The sequence below is a fragment of the Nerophis lumbriciformis genome, linkage group LG31, assembly GCF_033978685.3.
Source record: "Nerophis lumbriciformis linkage group LG31, RoL_Nlum_v2.1, whole genome shotgun sequence".
Taxonomy (NCBI): Eukaryota; Metazoa; Chordata; class Actinopteri; order Syngnathiformes; family Syngnathidae; genus Nerophis; species Nerophis lumbriciformis.
In genome coordinates this window covers 15,117,342-15,129,668 of record NC_084578.2, presented here as the reverse complement: position 1 = coordinate 15,129,668, position 12,327 = coordinate 15,117,342, and the positions used below count along the sequence as shown (strand labels likewise).

The following is a 12,327-nucleotide window of genomic DNA, read 5'->3' as shown; positions in this document are numbered from 1 at the left end:
TATGTTTATTTTGTGTGTTGTGACATTAACGTTCGAGCAACATTATGTTGCTATTGCTCTGCACTATTTTGAATTTTACTATGTTTGTGATTGCACATTTGCGTACATTTTGGGAGTGAACAGAGTTGTTAGAACGCTGGTTTTTAATATATTATTAAAGTTTGACTGACCTATCTGACTGTTTTTTTGACATTCCTTTAGCGCAGTTAGATGCGGCTTACAACACGGGGCGGCTTATAGGTGGACAAAGTTTTGAAATATGCCGTTCATTGAAGGCGCGGCTTATAACCCAGGGCGCCTTATGGTGCGGAAAATACGGTACCGATAGATTCTCAATAATTGTGGAAAATTGCGGAATGAAATAGACTTGCGTTCATGGTTTTTCCTTAATACCAGGCGTTATAATTCCCATGTTAATTTCATTGCAGAAATTTTGGATTTTCATTTGTTCACAATATCTACGGTTTCCTTTTCTGTTAGTGCAATGTTGGAACACTTAACTGGGATTTCGATCAATAAAAGCAATCCAGTTAACAAATGAGAACAGCTCAAGGATTTTCCCATATTTCCAAGTTTTTACCCAAGATCACTTTAAAAGTGTTGATACTTTTTAAATCACAATACTCTAGATGTTGGTATTTCCTAGTTCACTGTATTAAAAAAAACTTGAGCTACTTGGTTTGTCGCTTCATGTGTGCTTATCATAATTTTTTTACTTTAGTTGTATTCTATTTTTAATTTTTTAAAAAAACTGTATGAGAAACGGATATAATAACTTACATAGCATATGGTAAGCTTCAGTCAAGATGTACCGTAAAATGTTACTTAACAATTTTTACACATAGTTAGGTTGACAAAAGCTTCAAGGAAAAGTTCCAGCTTAACAAACATGGCCACCGATAATAGCTCGCTTCTGATCTTAAGACCATGACCTGTTCAGGACATTCACTTGTAGGCCAACCTAAACGTATTATACCAGGGTTATGTTTAAGCATACAGCACTATATTGTGTGTTTTATAATCTGCATTAAAAAAATTAACACAAGCACTTCTGTTGAGCACTCAAAAACATACAAATAAAAAACTATATGAGAAAAAACAGGAAACTGCCAAGTTAGTGTTGGGTGATTATATGATTGATGATTGTGATAAATTTAAGGTCAATCACGGTGATCAGCTGCCAGCTTTTTCAACTCGATCAAACATGGCGGAAATTTGTGTGGCAACAGCGAATCAGAATCTACCTTTTCCCGATTGTAGGCTGTTCTGCTTCACAAGTAGAAAACATAATGACGGAATTTGGAGGTAAATGTGGAGCAGAGGGCAGCGAAAAAAATGTTAGCAATAACTTGGAGAAGGAGTTATCCTCCAAAGATGATGCTATCGGGTATTCCGGACTGCTGATTTATATATTGGTAAGGTTTGTTTTGTATTATGATGTAAAATATTTCACGGTGTTATTTTATATTTTTGTACATTTGTTCGATTGTAGAGTAAAAAATGGTTTTATAATTTTCTTTGTTCATCTTATTGTTTTTGCTCAGTTATTTACTGTTAATGTTAACACATTTAACAAATCTTCAGTTTCTTTAGTTTTTAGTCTAGATGATTTACAACTGCTTTAAAACAATATGAAAAATCGTAAAAATTGAGATCGGACGATGTGAATTACTATTATTTTTTCCATGCTAAATCTCTATGCCAAGCTGAGTCGTAATCAAAACATGTAACACGGGAATGTAAATCTCCAATAATACCTTTCAATAATAACATTTACAACTTCTTTGTCCAACAATGCTTTGAATCAGCTAGTGTGGAAGCCTGCAGAAAGCTAAAGAAGAATTAGCAGGAAAAGTAAGTGGATAGCTCGCCCTCTTATTACGACAACTAAAGCTATACACACACGCAACAGAAATAACTGGATGAAATAACTAAGATGAAGATGGAAATTGTAGCATCTGTACGTCCAAACATATTAGTTCGTCCAGACAGGGTGAATGCTGATGGTCAATTACGAGGAATTATGTTTCTTCACTCTGAGTGGGATATGAGGCTAAACAAGGAATGGGTAAGCAAGGAGTACAAAAAATATTTATAAGACAAGTTAAAAAATAAAATAAAACCGCAGGAAGTGGTCCTTACCTCTTGTCAAAATACTGCACCCGACCGAATGTTCCTGAGCCAAGATACGGCTGGTAAATGTTTTGAGGATCAGAGGCTCAACTTATGAGTACAATGTAGGGAGTTACAGGGTGTGTGTGTGTGTGTGTGTGTGTGAACCAGTCAGAGGTAACACATGACCCGTTAGAGACTGTAGGTATCCATGTACCGTATACTTTATTGTTCTGTGGCATTATGCCTATTTGTGTACTTGGATTTTAATTAGTTATTCCCATATTGTTCCACAATGGTATAATGTGAGTTGTTATTTCTTTGTGTTTTTAATATATTTTAGAAACAATTTGTATTATATTATTTATATTCTTATAGAGTTGAGTCTTTAGGTGTTAAGTGTATTTGGGTGTTTTGAAGGATGCTTTCAAATAATATGTATAATCATCATTATCAATGCATTATCATCATTATTAATGCATTAACCCATAGAAGCTACAATGGTGCAGAAACAAAAAAATATTTGTAAAGAATTTAGGGATTCCTCAACTGTAATTCAAATAAAAAAAACTGCCTTAAGATTAAAATTAGCAAAATATTGTAATCTCTTAAAGGGAGTCTTTGTTAGAGGGCTGTCAAATTATACTGCATTGGTTTGATCAAAGAGATGTTAATAAACTGGAACATACACGTAGGCAAACCAACTGGTATGAAAGTGTGGGAATGTTGTTCCATGTGACAGACTGCAGATAGTCTGTGAAATATAAAGAACGAACCAGGCTGGTTGATGTTTACCAGCTACTTAAGCAATCAGCAAAAGCAACCTTTTCTGAGACAGGGTAACAAACAAATCCAATAATAGGTTTTCACAAATCTGTTTTTTTACATGCCTTGCACCGGCGGTGGGAAAGCACACTCCCTCGTCCCTGGACTTGTGGAGGTAGATTTCCGCTCGCGCTGCAAATACTTCACCTTTCGGGACCGCTTGTATTTGATTAGTTTTTTAAGTCCACATCTTTTTGGTCCAATAAATCTCAGGATTTTTAAAAAGTTGTCTTATAAGAATCACTCACTCAATTACATGCAATAAACTTGTATGATTTCTCAAATAGTTCGTTGTTTTTGTATTTTCATACCTACATGTGAAGTCCATGTGTCCATGCACACTCTCCAATGCGACTATTGGTCATACGCCATGTGCTTCCCGTAAACTTGGGGACACTTATTTCATTTTAGTGCGGATTAATTAAATTATTTTCCGGTTGACCTATGATGTCACACTAGCCATCTGCAGATCCTTGCAACTTTTTAAAGTGATGTCCATTCTAATATTGGCACAGACTACAATAGTCTGTCTCTAATGGCTATGTTGATGTTAAATAGCAGACTGCATCAAGAAATGATCTTGGATTGCGCTACAAACATGACGCTACTACTAAGAATGCATCGAAGCGGATGCAAGTACGAAGCAAGGTAAAACCGGCGGCAGAGTTTTTTCAAAATAATTTTCGGTCGAAGAATCGTGGAAAAAACACTTTTGAATATATCTCTGAGTTCATTCAAAGGGCTCTGTGGAAAAGATCGTTTTGCCCTGTTTTTGACCCGTATGATGTGGGTTATGGTTAGCCAATATGCCCGAATAAGCTCTCATCCGTGAGTGTTGTTGCTAACCTAAATAACGTTAAAAAATGTTACCTAAAAGTTGTAGGTTTGGTTAACTAACCTTAAGAAAACCAACGTTTAATGCTGCATTTTAGAACCGTCTGTATGACTCTATTTAACATACGTAAATAACCAATGTTTGGACATTTATCCATCAATTCATAACCTTTGGTTAGCACACAGACTTATTGACATTCTTGGACTTTCCTCGTAGGCAAAGTAAGTACCGGTATATGTAAGTACTTTTGTTTCTTTCATTTTGGACTAAAACTTGTTTCTTTGGCCGTCCTGCAGCCATGCTTAGTTATTATGTTTGCACTACTAACGTCATTTAGCGATGAGTGAAGATTCCTGCCTGCCTGCAGCCGCTTCTGTGGGAGAGACATGGCCGCTGCGTCAGCCGAGGTAAGAGGGGAATGTATAGGAGGTGCAAAAAGGTATCGCATCCAGATACAATGTTTTGGTATCAGGGCTGCAGATATCAATTATTTCTGTATTCAAGTAATTCATCGATTAATCGAGTAAAACACACTTTTTGCCTCAGTGCGTATTTTAGGAAAAACAGTAAGTACACAAAGATAGCCTTCTTTTTTTTCTTAATAAATGTACATCATTAACATTGAAATTAAATTGAATTAATAATAATCAAAACATATCTGCTGTTAGATGCCACACAAAACATAGCACCCACAAACCACTGCGCTCATGTGCGCTCTATTGCAGCGCCCGTGCGGAAATGATGCATATTCAAAGTTTCAGGCACTTAATGTGGTCTGAACTTTAGCAACTTTTATTACTCTCAAACAATTATTCGTAGCCACTAAAAAGAAATCGGAGCCTTTTTCTAATCAAATTAATCAATTTAATATTTTCTACCTACACACACAACAGATAAGAACATGTGTCTTTTAATACTTTAGCGTAATATACTGACTGGTACATTGACTTATTTGTAGCATCTTTAATCTACAAAATATACCAAAGTGGACCCTGCATCCTTCCTTTTTTCAGTTCAGCTCTTGTGGGTGTATATGGTTAAAAACGGAATTATAAAACATTAAACCGGTATATATAAAATTTGGAAAAATATTTAATGTAATTTGGAAAAAAATAACTAATTTAATAGGGCCTTACTTTAACCTCAACGACGTTAGCATTTTTAGCAAATCTCGCTACATAAAATAGTTTTTGGGGGGGAGAAGGAAGACCATGGAGCCAGTGTGTGAAACTGAAACTGGCAAAAGGCAAAAATATATCTACCTTGAGAACAGCGAAGCATACAAGGATATTTATAGGATCCAAGCGCATAACAAGTACAAAAAGTGTATATGCGTTGGCTGGTTTTTCTTCTGGAATAGCCTTCCAAGAGACATGACTGCAAAACATATACAACATTTAGTGGGCTATGCTTTAAAAATAGATACAAGGAAATCAACTACCGTATTTTTCTGACTATAAGTCGCAGTTTTTTTCATAGTTTGGCCGGGCTCCAGTGCGACTAATATATGTTTTTTTCATTCTTTATTATGCATTTTCGGCAGGTGCGACTTATACTCCGGTGCGACTTATACTCCGAAAAATACGGGTAGTTTAAATTACCTCTACCAATGTTGACAAGAAAAGTAGTCATATATCTGGTCAGAATTATGCCAGGAAAAAGGAAATGCATTAACTAGACTGAAAGTATTGCACAATTCACAATGACCAAATGTCTCAGCAAATAATACTTAATATATATTTGAAGCTGTACCAGCGTTGCAATAATAAAGTACCGCTAGTATTTGGAAGCTGTAAATAAGGTTTGGTAACACCTAGCATACTTGAAGCAACAGTTACTGTAAAGTGACAAATCAAACAATCGTACAACTTGAGATTCCATTAGGTTTGTATATCAAGACTGAGCATAGCAGATGAACTCCCATTCATGATCTACAAATCAAAGATTACGGGAAGAGATCGCCACAGTAAATCAATGCACAGTCCCCGTTTAATTGATATTTATGAAGGACAGTAGCCACTGTTGTCTCTTGTAATTGGTGGGCAACAGTCCAACAGTTTTGTATTCCGTTTTAACTGCATCATTGATTTTTCCTTCTGCTTCACAAACATTGCACGATGATTCAAAGGAATGAGTGGACTAACACACTAACACATGTTTGTTTTAAACCAAGGCTGATTTTGATCCAAATATTACAAAAATCTTCAACTATTTATTGTTTTCATTAGTCGTTCAGTCGACTATTCAAATTAGTTGAAATATTTTTTGTCAGTAGGGAAGGATATGATATCACTCTTATGCTGACCAAAATTGTTACGATTATAATTACCACCACGGTATTGCTGATTTTCTCAAAAAGTACTTATACACACAAACACACACTGAAATCTTGTAACCAAGTCTTAGAGTTAAGTCAAAGTTAAAGTACCAGTGATAGTCACACACACACTAGGTGTGGTGAAATTACCCTCTGCATTTGACCAATCCCCTTGTTCCACCCCCTGGGAGGTGAGGGGAGCAGTGAGCAGCAGCGGTGGCCGCGCTCGGGAATCATTTTGGTGATTTAACCCCCAATTCCTACCCTTCATGCTTTTATTTTACTTTACTGAAAAAACTAAATCAAATAAAGAGACACTACGATATATTTTCTTGGCAGAGGAAAAAAAACATTTAAATATTGTTCTAGCTTCTTAGTAGCCATATTATTTTTGTTAGTTTAAATATCTTTATTTTCCTCAGTTTTAATTTGTAAAGGATTCAGAATGTACTTTTTAACACAGGAAGAACAAGTGTTGCACGCTTCACTTCCAGTTTGTGACATCACACAAGCTCACTTTCTGTTGTAGACGGCGTATAGGTCGATTACTCTGTTCTAAGAGAGCACAGCCTGTAGGTTGAATGCGCACAATAATTTGGTCAGACAATAATGTGTTTATACAAATTTAGATTTGGTATGTCGTTTCTTAATGAAGAGAAACATTAATGTCTCTTGTATTCATGCATTTAAACTAGATAGTGAGCTAGCGCTGGCCGGCCAGTCCATGAGTTTATCAAAGTACAGTTATCGATCACTGACTTCAATTTAAAATGGTGATTCTAACGTTCAGAATTTTACTGTCGTTATCATTAATATTGTCACATTTCTAGTCGTCAGTGACAGCATGTATGTATATAATAACATGAGGGTGACATTTAAATTACGTCAGAAATTCACAAAACAGATCAACGAGTGGACAATAGGTCAATATGAACCTTAAGAATGTCCCATAAGAGAACTGCAAAATGCCCTTTTGCCTTGAATGACCCTAACCCTAAATGAGAGAAATTAATTACAGTAGTCTAAAACAATAAGGCAGAGTTAACTATATTGATAATCAGATTATCATAATCTACAGTGAGTATACAATTATTTTTGTATAAAATCATTGTTGATTTATTCATAATCAGTCTGTCTAATCCGGGATTTTATTCATGTGGTCAGTTTTTAAAATAAGCTCTTTTATTACCAACTAAGGACAAACTGACATTTTGCATAGCTGAACCTTTTTTTGTGAGAGTAACCAATTAGGTCTGTGCCTTAAATCTTTGAAAACTGAAACATCTGAATGAGATTATTCGAAACAAACCAATTTTGGCACTATGCCAAACAAAATGTTGTGATTGTTTTTCTATATTGTAACACATTTTTTAGGTGCTGTCATAGCCAAAGCATGGAAATATAGCAACGCCTTATGGAATGTTTACAATGAAAATGCAACAAAAAATTTTTAATTTTAGCTCTTATTTGAGAATAATCCACACAAAGAGTAATATTTGTATAAATTAAATTTTTCTGACCTACATGTTAATAGTATAACTGATACTAATGATTGTTTCCTTGTTGATAACACTTAAAAAAACAATACTATATGAGTGAGTCTGTTTTTTGATCGGCTCTTTGTAAGGAACAGCTCTCTGTCAGGAACGGCTCTTTGTTAGGAACGGCTCTTGGCTCTTTGTAAAGAACGGCTCTTTGAAAGGAACGGCTCTTTGAGAGAAACGGCTCTTTGAGAGTGAAGTGAAGTGAAGTGAATTATATTTATATAGCGCTTTTCTCTAGTGACTCAAAGCGCTTTTGGGGCGGTATATCTCGGTTGGTAGAGCGGCCGTGCCAGCAACTTGAGGGTTGCAGGTTCCGCCATCCTAGTCACTGCCGTTGTGTCCTTGGGCAAGACACTTTACCCACCTGCTCCCAGTGCCACCCACACTGGTTTAAATGTAACTTAGATATTGGGTTTCACTATGTAAAGCGCTTTGAGTCACTAGAGAAAAAGCGCTATATAAATATAATTCACTTCACTTTTACATAGTGAAACCCAATATCTAAGTTACATTTAAACCAGTGTGGGTAGCACTGGGAGCAGGTGGGTAAAGTGTCTTGCCCAAGGACACAACGGCAGTGACTACGATGGCGGAAGCGGGGATCAAACCTGGAACCCTCAAGTTGCTGGCACGGCCGCTCTACCAACCGAGCTATACCGCCCGAGAGGAACGGCACTTTGTGAGGAACGGCTCTTTGAGAGGAACGGCTCTTTCAGTGTGTGAATGTGTGTGTGAATGGGTAAATGTGGAAGTAGTGTCAAAGCGCTTTGAGTACCTTAAAGGTAGAAAAGCGCTATACAAGTACAACCCATTTATCATTTATTTATTTATTTGAGAAGAACGGCTCTTTGAGAAGCTTTGTGAGGAACGGCTCTTTGAGAGGAACGGCTCTTTGAGAGGAACGGCTCTCTGAGAGAAACGGCTCTCAGAGGAACGGCTCTCAGAGGAACGGCTCTTTGAAAAGAAGCTTTGTGAGGAACGGCTCTTTGTGAGGAACGGCTCTTGGCTCTTTGTGAGGAACGGCTCTTTGAGAGGAACGGCTCTTTGAAAAGAAGCTTTGTGAGGAACGGCTCTTTGTGAGGAACGGCTCTTGGCTCTTTGTGAGGAACGGCTCTCTGAGAGGAACGGCTCTTTGAAAAGAAGCTTTGTGAGGAACGGCTCTTTGTGAGGAACGGCTCTTTGAGAGGAACGGCTCTTTGAGAGGAACGGCTCTTGGCTCTTTGAGAGGAACGGCTCTTTGAGAGGAACGGCTCTTTGAAAAGAAGCTTTGTGAGGAACGGCTCTTTGTGAGGAACGGCTCTCTGAGAGGAACGGCTCTCTGAGAGGAACGGCTCTTTGAGAGGAACGGCTCTCTGAGAGGAACGGCTCTTTGAGAGGAACGGCTCTTTGAAAAGAAGCTTTGTGAGGAACGGCTCTTTGAGAGGAACGGCTCTTTGAAAAGAAGCTTTGTGAGGAACGGCTCTTTGTGAGGAACGGCTCTTGGCTCTTTGAGAGGAACGGCTCTTTGAGAGAAACGGCTCTTGGCTCTTTGAGAGGAACGGCTCTTTGAAAGGAACGGCTCTCTGTAAGGAACGGCTCATTGAAAGGAACGGCTCTTTGTAAGGAACGGCTCTTTGTAAGGAACGGCTCATTGAAAGGAACGGCTCATTGAAAGGAACGGCTCATTGAAAGGAACAGCTCCTCGGGGTCCGGCTCACTTCCAAGAGCCATAAATCCCGTCTCTACCTCCCACATGAAGCTTCTCAAGACATGCACCATTTGATTTGAAATAAATATGCAAATAATAAGTGTGACAGTTCAGTAAGCATGTATGTTATGTGTCATGCTGCTCGGTGCACTGCACGTGGTGGGGATGATGTCAAGCCTCTCTCTACATGCGGTCTTAATCGCACTGTAAAACTCGACCGGCCAGTCTTTTTAGACAAGACCCAGAAACTAGCAAACACCTTTAAGCTCCACGGAAAGCTTGCTAAATCCACCTGGCTCCTCCGTGGACACAGCTAGCACCCTGCTAGCTGGCACAGGTACACCGCCGCTTCTAAAACAATGCAACACTTCCAACGAGCTAACATTAGCTAGCTGACGACACACGGGGGAAACGAGCATTGAAGAGAAGACGTCGACTAAGCACAACCTTTTAACATTTCTGTTGGGAAGTCAAAGGTTCAACAAGTGCTGAACCGTGGTCTGCGTGTGAGGAAGGCAGCTAGAGTCCATGTTGTGGGAGTGAATGAAGAGTAAATGCGTTTTTATGTAGTTACCTCACTCGAGTGCCGTGTGCAGCTCCTCTCCGCTCGGTACCAAAAAAAAAAAAAAAAAAAGCGCTTCCGCGTAAAATACGTCAGTCGGTGCGCAACAGCTCATTCGCCAATGCTTTCTACGCATTATCCTGAAAACCACAAAGGAGGTGGAGCAACTACTTACGCAGTTTGCGTATGTTATGGCAGGGATTGCATGGCGGTACTGCGGCAGGCTGTCAGGTCACGTGACCGGGCGGGGTGTGTTCACACAGCAGTGTCGCCATAGTCGTGTGGATCGTAAATGTCTCTAAACGCTTTAATGCTATTCAATAATTCTATTACATTAGCACAGCTATTATATTTAAAATATAATGAGTATTCCTATCATAGACGCCGATCTACATTTCTGCCAGTGGGTGCTAGGTAAATAATGTAAATAATGATTGTAAATCATTCAATGTATATACCCTGATGATTAACTTGTGTGATGACTGTATCATGCTGATAGTATATATTTGTACCATGAATTGATTAACGTGGACCCCGATTTATACAAGTTGAAAAACGTATTCGGGTGTTACCATTTAGTGGTCAATTGTACGGAATATGTACTGTACTGTGCAATCTACTAATAAAATAATCAATCAATCAGGTGTGTGTGTATTAGTGTTGTCCCGATACCAATATTTAAGTATTTCGGTACTTTTCTATATAAAGGGCACCACAAAAAATGGCATTATTGGCTTTATTTTAACAAAAATCTTACGGTACATTAAACATATGTTTCTTATTGCAATTTTGTCCTTAAATAAAATAGTGAACATACAAGACAACTTGTCTTTTAGTAGTAAGTAAACATAAAAAGGCTCCTAATTAGTCTGCTGACATATGCAGTAATATATTGTGTCATTTTCCATTCTATTATTTTGTCAACATTATGAGGGACAAGTGGGAGAAAATGAATGATTAATGTATTTGTGTATTAGTGTTGTCCCGATACCAATATTTAAGTATTTCGGTAGTTTTCGGTACTTTTCTAAATAAAGGGGACCACAAAAAATGTCATTATTGGTTTTATTTTAACAAAAATCTTAAGGTACATTAAACATATATTTCTTATTGCAATTTTGTCCTTAAATAAAATAGTGAGCATACAAGACAACTTGTCTTTTAGTAGTAAGTAAACAAAAAAAGGCTCCTAATTTAGTCTGCTGACATATGCAGTAACATATTGTGTCATTTTCCATTTTATTATTTTTGTCAACATTATGAGGGACAAGTGGGAGAAAATTAATTATTAATGTATTTGTGTATTAGTGTTGTCCCGATACGAATATTTAAGTATTTCGGTACTTTTCGGTACTTTTCTAAATAAAGGGGACCACAAAAAATGTCATTATTGGTTTTATTTTAACAAAAATCTTAAGGTACATTAAACATATGTTTGTTATTGCAATTTTGTCCCCAAATAAAATAGTGAACATACAAGACAACTTGTCTTTTAGTAGTAAGTAAACAAAAAAAGGCTCCTAATTTAGTCTGCTGACATATGCAGTAACATATTGTGTCATTTTCCATTCTATTATTTTGTCAACATTATGAGGGACAAGTGGGAGAAAATTAATTATTAATGTATTTGTGTATTAGTGTTGTCCCGATACCAATATTTAAGTATGTCGGTAGTTTTCGGTACTTTTCTAAATAAAGGGGACCACAAAAATGTCATTATTGGCTTTATTTTAACAAAAATCTTACGGTACATTAAACATATGTTTCTTATTGCAATTTTGTCCTTAAATAAAATAGTGAACATACAAGACAACTTGTCTTTTAGTAGTAAGTAAACAAAAAAAGGCTCCTAATTTAGTCTGCTGACATATGCAGTAACATATTGTGTCATTTTCCATTCTATTATTTTGTCAACATTATGAGGGACAAGTGGGAGAAAATTAATTATTTATGTATTTGTGTATTAGTGTTGTCCCGATACCAATATTTAAGTATTTCGGTACTTTTCGGTACTTTTCTAAATACAGGGGACCACAAAAAAATTCATTATTGGCTTTATTTTAACAAAAATCTTACGGTACATTAAACATATATTTCTTATTGCAATTTTGTCCTTAAATAAAATAGTGAACATACAAGACAACTTGTCTTTTAGTAGTAAGTAAACAAAAAAAGGCTCATAATTAGTCTGCTGACATATGCAGTAACATATTGTGTCATTTTCCATTTTATTATTTTTGTCAACATTATGAGGGACAAATGGGAGAAAATTAATTATTAATGTATTTGTGTATTAGTGTTGTCCCGATACCAATATTTAAGTATTTCGGTACTTTTCGGTACTTTTCTAAATAAAGGGGACCACAAAAAAATTCATTATTGGCTTTATTTTAACAAAAATCTTATGGTACATTAAACATACATTTCTTATTGCAATTTTGTCCT

The 12,327-nt window shown here is 36.8% G+C and overlaps 1 protein-coding gene across 1 annotated transcript in view; it reads right to left on the bottom strand.

Moving 5' to 3' along the window:
• The window catches only part of slc39a10 (solute carrier family 39 member 10), a 66,936-nt gene extending 56,985 nt beyond the window's left edge, over positions 1-9,951 (bottom strand). Inside the window, exon 1 of the mRNA XM_061926537.2 lies at positions 9,895-9,951. The gene's annotated coding sequence lies outside the window, so the exon portion shown is untranslated. The remainder of the gene's footprint in view (positions 1-9,894) is intronic.
• Between the last annotated feature and the right edge of the window lie 2,376 nt (positions 9,952-12,327).